The following is a 9,155-nucleotide window of genomic DNA, read 5'->3' as shown; positions in this document are numbered from 1 at the left end:
ACCCAGTTTTCAGAATGCACTTAGCTGTCAGCTTTTCAGAATAGGGACAATGAATACACATGAGGTAAATTTGCATACATTACTTCCATCATATGCAAATGTACGTGATGCATATTCATTGTGGATGTCCTGAAAGCCTGACTGTCTGGGGTTGCCCTCAGGACTGGGTCTCTAGGGAGACAGTAATTACATGGGTGACATTGGTGATACAGGGAAGCTGTACCAACCTGAGAGAGGTCGTTCTGTGTATGACACAGGGATGAGTGCATCAGTCTATAGAGAGATGTTAATCTGTATGTTTGACATGAGGATGGATGCATCAATTAGATATTTATTTTTATTTATGAATTTGTAGCATTTGTATCCCACATTTTCCCACCGATTTGCAGGCTCAATGTGGCTTACATTTGCCGTAATGGCGGTTGCCATTTCCGGGTAACAGAATTACAAAGGTATTGAATTAAGGTGCATTACCTACATGGAAAAAGAGAATACCTTATAGTATTGTATATTGGCTCATGAGTGATAGATTGGATTGTAGCATACATTAGGTTGTCGACAATAGAAAGGCCATTATTAATAATAATATTAATACAGTGGCTTCAGCACTGTCCTTAATGAGGCCCTGTGACTGCTGGATTATCTATCAGCACAGTTCCTGGTACTAAGATCACAAAAGACCAAATGTATGAATCAGCCACTGTATTCATCTGTCTTCCACCTCAATGCAGAGGGATGCCAGGGGGGTGATTAGGCACTTCAGTAAAAGTTTTGGAAAGCTCCAGGCTATTCTATGCTTTTATTATTTCATCATTGCTAAAAATAAACTTCAGATCTTATCATTCCAACAAACAAATGTTGCTCCTGCTTGGCATACTAAATCCATGTCGTGTCCCACACCTACCAAACATTTTACTCAGCTCAGACCTAACCTTCACCATTTCACCACAGTCTCCAGTTCCGTCACTCTGTGTTAGTCTGTGAATCTCTGCTATTTTCAGCCCTGTACAGCCTGCATTTTGCTGGTGTTTTCTCTCTATTTACGTCTGTTGTGCTCTGCCCTTTTGCTAAAGTTTCCTGTGGTATTTTCAGTCCCTGGGCTTTCTGCATTTTGCTGGCATCTCTTTCGTATTTTCAGTTCTGCTGTCTGAATTTTGCTGCAGTCTTCTGCTCTCTCCATTTTGCTGGAGTGTCCTCTGGTGTTTTCAGGTCCTTTGCATTTTCTGGGGTCTCCTGTGATATTTTGATGGAGTCTCTTTTGGTATTTTCAGCCCCTGCCCTCTCTACTTTCTGTTGGAGTCTCCTCCACTTTTTTTCAGTCCCCACACTCTCTGCATTTTGCTAGAATCGCATCTGGTATTTTCAGTCCTGAGCTTTGCATTTTGCTGGAGTCTACCTTGGTATTTTCAGCTTGTGCACTCTGCATTTTGCCAGTCTCTACTGGTATTTTCAGCCCTGCATTCTACTGGAGTCTCCTGTGGTATTTTCAGCCCCCACACATTGCATTTTGCTGGAATCTCCTCTGGTATTTTCAGTCCTGAACTTTGCTTATTGCTGGAGTCTCCTCCTGCATTTTCAGCCTTGTGCCTTCTTTGGGAGCCTCCTCTGATATTTTCAAGCCCCTGTGCTCTGTGCATGCTCCTCCCCGTTTCTGACACATTTGGTACATGGAACTGGGTATTATGAGTGTGTGACAATGTAGGAAGCATATCTGGATAGCGGTATGTAATGGAACCAGTGCTATCTGGTGTTAGTAAGTTTTCAGAAGCTGGAGAACAGTGTGTGGGCTTGCTCTCTCCCTGTTTCTTCTGCACCGGAGCAGCAGGTTATGTAACTTGTGGGTGTTCCAGGGCTGCTGCCTTCTTCCCCCCTGGCCTGGTGAGATGTGTTGCTGTGGCTTTAAGTTGAAGGAGATGTCTTGGCGAAGGCCTCCCTTCCTTCCAGAGGCTTGCCTTATAAGTCCTCCAGCCCAGTCTCTTCTCATAAATCTAGGAGAGTGCACAGGCGGGGACTGGTGAGGAGGAGGAGGGAGACAGAGAGAGGAAGAAAAAAATGCAGAGAAAAAAGTATTATAAACACTGAATCTGGCCAAGGGCAACACAATTTCAAGCCTTTATATGGATGTGAGGAATCTCCATCTACAGCACGGAGGACCAAAGAGCTTTCCAGAAGCTGCTGGCCTCTGAATGTCTGTCCTGCTTTCTCTCCATCTCTCCCTTTCTCTGTGGTGGATGCTTCTAGTCTCTCTCTCTCTCCGGGCCTGAAAAAGTTTGTTTCTTAATAAACTCCCCCAACAAAAATAAACGTTAATCAAATGTTTCAATTTTTGTAAAAAGCAGCTTAATCCTACTGCAGGCATGAAAGCAGAGCCTGTATGTAAGCAGAAGATGTAACCTCTGTGTTTCTTTTCCGGGAAAATATTTCTGTTGGCTATTTTGGGATACAAAGAATGAGTTTTTATTCTAGAATACGTTGATGACGACAGAGCACCTATGAAGCTACTCCATAGAAGGCCTGCTATATTCCCACGAATGCCTCAGTGCTGCTGAGGTCTCAGCTGTCTCTTCTGTATATATATACTCTGAGGTCTCTTTGCAGCTGTCTGTGCTGTATTCATAATCTGGGGCTCTCCTCACTGAGGTCTCTGTGCATCTGTCCATGCTGTATTCATACTTTGGTTTACTCAGGATGCTATTGCCTCTTCCTGTGGGGTCTCAGTTCAGCCGTCTGTGCTGTATTCATACTCTGGATGTCTCCTGTCCATGAGGTTTCTTCGCTGCTCTCCTTGTTGTATTCATACTCCGGATGCCCTCTCTCCATGAGGTCTTTCTGCAGCTGTCCGTGCTGTATTCTTACTCTGCATATATCAGGGTTATTGCTGGCATAGACTTTCCTTTGTGAAGTTTACAACTTCTTGATTTGTGTAAATTATAGGTAGCCAACTTGGCAGAATGGCTTTGACGATCTTTAAAGGATCCAGGCAGGACAAGAAGTGTTCTGAGATATGAGATGTGTGTGTTGGCCGTGTTGTCTTGTTGACAGTATGCTCTGCTATTACATCTCAGATCCCACAAAATCCCTAGAACTGCAGGTTCAGAGCAGATTACATTAGACACACACACAAAAAAAACATCCAAAACTGACATAGGACAGCATCAAATGCTCTTAACTGCAGGTTCTGGACTGACTACCCAGCAGACTAACCAAAAATGATCAGGAGTATCGCCACATGTGTTTTAAATACTAAACCGCATAATTTGAACTGAACCCATGTTTGATCGGCAGCCAGTGCAGATCCAAAAACAATGAAGTCCCTTTGATTTCTATGGAAAGATTTTTACCATCAAATGACAACAATGGAACATTTCCAAATGTTTTTGCTCAGCAGGGTTAGAAAATGTTATGAGGCCACTTGGATGGTAGCCCCAATGTTACCAGTTTAGAATTTGGAGGGGGGGGGGGAGGAAGAGGGGTCTCAGATACACAACTGTCTGTATTAGAAGTGTACAGAACCAGGACTCCTCTGCCCACTCATCAGCTGTCTTCCTCGCTTTCTTTTCCTCTCTTGATGTCTACCTTCTTTCCGTCCTCATTCACTCCATCTATCGCCCCTCTTCTTTCGTTCTAAGATCGATGAAATGTTCTGGCACTTGCTCAGTTTACCTCAAAATAGTGTGGTATTTCCTGTGGAAACACTCTGCTTCCGGTACATGTTTCGGCGCTATTTGGGCATTCCCAGACATTAGGCGGTTTTCTGCCATGATGAAACAAAACCAAAACGTCTAGGACAAACCTTAAGGCTTTTTTTGTCTAGATGCATTTCAAACATGAGCAGATGAGCCCTGGAGAGATTAAAGCATGACCCCACCTTAATCCCCCTGAGGTCACTGACCCCCTCCCACCTCCCAGAGATGTGACCGTGACAGTACATACCAGCTTCAGATATGATGGCCGTTCCCTTTGGCAGGTCCCTGGAGTAGCCTAGTGGTGGCTGCAGTAGACTGGACAGAAGGGGGCCCAGGGCTTTTTATATCACTCTAACTGGTACACTTGTGGTGGAAAGTGGGAGCCCTCCAAAAAAACACTAAATACCTGCTGTACCTACATCTAGGTGACCCCTGCAGGCAAAAGGGCTATTGTAGTGGAGCATGTGAAGTATAGTTGGTGTTTTTCTGTTCCTCGAGGGATCACCATACAATCTAAGGGAGTTACAGTGAAAACTGTACCTGGGACCTTTCATGTGAAGTGAATTGCAGTGCCCTTAGGCTGCCCCACTGCTGTACTGGGATGTCTGTTTGGCCAGTGCGCTAAAAATGCTGCCCCCCCCAAGACATCTCAATGGCTTGTTTTGTGCGTTTTCCCCCGAAAATGGTACCTAAGGAAAGATGTAACGAACACAAAAATGTCTAGAAAATTGTGATTTTCAAAATAGATATTTTTCTGGTTCAAAAATCGCTCTGTTCACCATTCGATTTTTTTTTTTCAAAATCAGATTTAGACGTCCCATGGAAAATGCCCCTCTATAGTGCAGTATTCCTGCAAAAACATTCCGCTTCCAGCACGCGTACGCGTGTGGAAATGGTCTGGTGTGTTCTGGATGTGGGAGGGCATTGTAGTGTGGAATTATTGTGGGGATACTTTTTAGCAAGGCAGAGAGAAACACTCGGGGGCTGGTACATGGTGGATGAGCATTACCATGCGGTCTTTCTCCTGGGCGTGCGCCATTTTTCTGGACAGCGTCTTTCAGAGAGGTGTAATCATAGCCCCCTCTTCCCTCTAGCTTTGGGCTCTGATTGTTTATTGGGTTGAACATGTTTTACAGAGTGTGAGGAAGGTGATGTCATTCTCTTAAACATTTCAAATAAACTCTTTGCACTTTTTCAGATGGGCCTGGGGATGGACTTTCTTATCTGTGCTGTGCCTCGGCTAGACTTCCTTCTTTGGTAATAGCTAAACACACCGTCTCTTGCTAACTCTGTCCACCACTTCTCTCCTTCTCTTTTTCTGCTGTCACTCTGTCTGTCTCGTGCAAGTTTATTCACACTCGCAAACCCGCTCGCCAAAATTCTCTTTCACATGTGCTATTTCTGACGTGTATTGCTGTTGTACTCTGGTTCTGGCTTGGATGCTATAACAGTGCTTCCCGTGTTGGTCCTGGAGTACCCCCTTACCAGTCAGGGTTTCAGGGTATCCACAATAAATATGCATAAAAGAGATTTGGCAGTGTATGCAAATCAGTCTAGTGCATATTCATTGTGGATATCCAACATGGGAAACACTGTTATAACACGCCTGCATCTTCCTTTGCCCACACTGATGTGCATGCTATCGCACTTGCACACTCACTTTTTACAGATATGATTGGACATGGAAGCCTTTTCACACTTGCGCCCTTCTCTCACAGTTCACGTGCATACTGGCACACACTCACCTCATCTCTCGCACACACCGATTTGGAACTGCATACCCACACATCGATATGGATACGCACATTGTCATGCATTCACATCCTTGCACGCAGAAGTGCACGTCACATCGATACGGATACGCACATTGTCAGGCATTCACATCCTTGCACGCACACGATTCAGAAGTGCACGTCACATCGATACGGATATGCACATTGCCATGCATTCACATCCTTGCACACTTACTATTCAGAAGTGCACGTCATCACCTACTCACCTCCTTACACTCACACATCGATACGGATACGCACATTGTCATGCATTCACATCCTTGCACACACACGATTCAGAAGTGCACGTCATATCGATACGGATACGCACATTGTCATGCATTCACATGATTCAGAAGTGCACGTCACATCGATACGGATACTCACATTGCCATGCATTCACATCCTTGCACGCTTACTATTCAGAAGTGCACGTCATCACCTACTCACCTCCTTACACTCACACATCGATACGGATACGCACATTGTCATGCATTCACATCCTTGCACACACACGATTCAGAAGTGCAAGTCACATCGATACGGATACGCACATTGTCATGCATTCACATCCTTGCACACACACGATTCAGAAGTGCACGTCATATCGATACGGATACGCACATTGCCATGCATTCACATCCTTGCACGCTTACTATTCAGAAGTGCACGTCATCACCTACTCACCTCCTTACACTCACACATCGATACGGATACGCACATTGTCATGCATTCACATCCTTGCACACACACGATTCAGAAGTGCACGTCATATCGATACGGATACGCACATTGTCATGCATTCACATGATTCAGAAGTGCACGTCACATCGATACGGATACTCACATTGCCATGCATTCACATCCTTGCACGCTTACTATTCAGAAGTGCACGTCATCACCTACTCACCTCCTTACACTCACACATCGATATGGATATGCAGATTGTCATGCATTCACATCCTTGCAAGCGTACTCCATTTAGGACATACGCACTGTACCTTGTGAACACCGTGTCACACTTGCACTTCCCTCTTGCACATGGACAAGCCTTAAGATAAACCAGTTTTATCCTTCTACACTCGTGTACATCCACATGTGCTCAGTCTGTGCTTTGCTTGCCCAGGTTTACGAATTCCATTCTTTAGAAATAGTATCATCTATTTCCTTTTTGCTAGGGCAGTAGTGCAATGCTAATGGTTGCACATACCAGAAGAAAGCACAAAATTGGGGTTTTTTTTTCTCGGTTGCTAGAGTATGTGTTTAAGTGTCAGCAGCACAGCGGGACTGAAAAGAGGTTTGCACAAGTTTCTGGAGGAAAAGTCCATAGTAAATTTATTTTATTCTTATTTGGATTTCGCTCACACCTTTTTCAATAGTATCTCGAGGTGAGTTACATTCAGGTATTTTTCTGTCCCTGGAGGGTTCACAATCCATGTTTGGACCTGAGGCAATGGAGGATTAACTGACTTGGCCAAGATCACAAAGACCAGCAGTGAGATTTCAAGTGCTCTAACCACTAGGCTACTCTTCCATTACTTGCACCCAGAAATGTGCTGTGAGAAAAAAAGATCTGCTTTTTGGGATCGGCTGGGTACTTGTCACCCGGACTGGTCACTTAGTCAAGCTACTGGGCTCCATGGACCTTGGACTGATTCAGCACAGCTTTCCTTGTGTTCCTAACACACGTTGGAAGTCCCGAGCCATCCTTTCATTTCATTGACAATATTTATATTTCACCAAGCTACAGGGAAAAATTCCTGTAGGGGGTTGATTGCCCTCCTGAGTGATTCTGGTTTACAGAAGGATGATAATTTTATCCAGGGGTAGCCGAATGGTTACAGAGGAGGCTGAGAACCAGATACCAGGGTTCAAATCCCACTGCAGCTCCTTCTGACCCTCCACTGCCTCAGGTCCAAAGTTCAGATTGTGAGCCCTCCGGGGTCAGAGATATACCTGAACGTAACTCGCCTTAAGGTATAACTGCAAAAGAGGCCTGAGCATATCCTAATGAACGTCTTCCTCTCTGTTTGAGGATTCTCTTAAGAAGTGGGAAGGGTACAGGGGATGCCTTCCTTTTTGAATGTTTTTTAGATTTTACCATTTTCTATAAATATATATAGTTATTATTGTTTAGATTTGTGGCTTCAGTGATTCCTGTAACATAATAGATGACGGCAGATAAAGACCTGATTGGTCCATCCAGCAGTCACATTCATTATCCTGAGCCTCTCCCCTATTTGGTAGAAGAGAATGGGGGAGGGGCAGAAGCAATTTTGAAACTGCCCCAGAGATAACTTGTACTTAGAGGGCTATAAACTGATTTTCAAAGAGATAAGGTCCTGTCTTGAAGCAGATTCAAAATGCACAGGTTAAAGTGTGCACAAGGATTTCAGAATGCAAATCTTCACCTCTTTCTTCCCCTGAGCTTTCAAAAAGTACAAAGACCAGGGGACATTCAATGATGTTACAAGGAAATACTTTTAAAACAAATAAGAGGAGATATTTTTTTGCTTGGTGAAAAAGTCTGGAACTCGTTGCCAGAGGATGTGGTAACAGTGGTTAGCGTTTCTGGGTTTAAAAAGGTTTAGACAAGTTCTTGGAGGAAAAGTCCATAGCTTGTTATTGAGAGACTACTACTACTACTACAAATCATTTCTATAGCGAATGGGGGAAGCTACTACTTGCCCTGGGATTGGTAGCATGGAATGTTGCTAATCTTTGGGGTTCTATGTGGAATGTTGCAACTTTCTGGGATTCTGAATGGAATGTTGCTATTGATCCCTCTGATTATATTAGCCATATTATCATTATTGGTTTTTATTATATGTTATGTAAATTATTCTACAGACATATCTTCCTTATTTCTTAATAGTAATATGTTAATTTAGAACAAACCTCTTACTCTGTTCATAACTAAATCTTTTGTAATATAATGTAAGACACATTGAGCCTGCAAATAGGTAGGAAAATGTGGGGTACAAATGTAGCAAATAAATAAAATGTTGCTACTCTTTGGAGTTCTACATGGAATGTTGCTACGCTCTGGGGTTCTACATGGAATGTTGCTACTCTTTGAGATTCCGCATGGAAAGTTGCTACTAATTGGGTTTTTGCCAGGTACTCGTGACCTGGGTCAGCCATTGTTGGAAGCAGGATACCAGGCTAGATGGACCATTGGTGTGACCCCATATGGCTATTCTTATGAGCTTATGCCACTCACTGGGAGCAGGGGGGATGCACACTGTATGTTTATGCCAATTAAAGACACATTTACCTAGATGCGATAGTAGTTCTACTTCTCCTCTGTTCAACTTTCCAACACAACACCCAGCACGAGGGTGAGCAGGTGCCTGTTTCTTAAAGACACGTGTGCCTGTTTATCTTTCCAGTGGACATCGCAGGGATCGGACCTTAAAAGCAGGTGCAGACATTTATTCTCACTGTATAGCAGGGGCAAAGTACGTAGGCACACACACAAATTAAGGAATTTTATAATCAACACTACACCTGTTAATTCTTCCTGTGCCCCCCAGACAGCGCCTGCCGGCAAAGTCCGTGTATTCACGGCAACGCGTATACTTTTATGCTGTCACTCTTGAATAAGAGGTCATTTTCACACCTCCATGACCATGTGTGCAAGAGTATAAAGGCCTTGCCCTACAGTGGTCAGGGGAATCCCTGACGGTAGATTTGG

The sequence above is a fragment of the Microcaecilia unicolor genome, chromosome 3, assembly GCF_901765095.1.
Source record: "Microcaecilia unicolor chromosome 3, aMicUni1.1, whole genome shotgun sequence".
Lineage (NCBI taxonomy): Eukaryota > Metazoa > Chordata > Amphibia > Gymnophiona > Siphonopidae > Microcaecilia > Microcaecilia unicolor.
Note: the sequence above shows the minus strand (reverse complement) of the source record.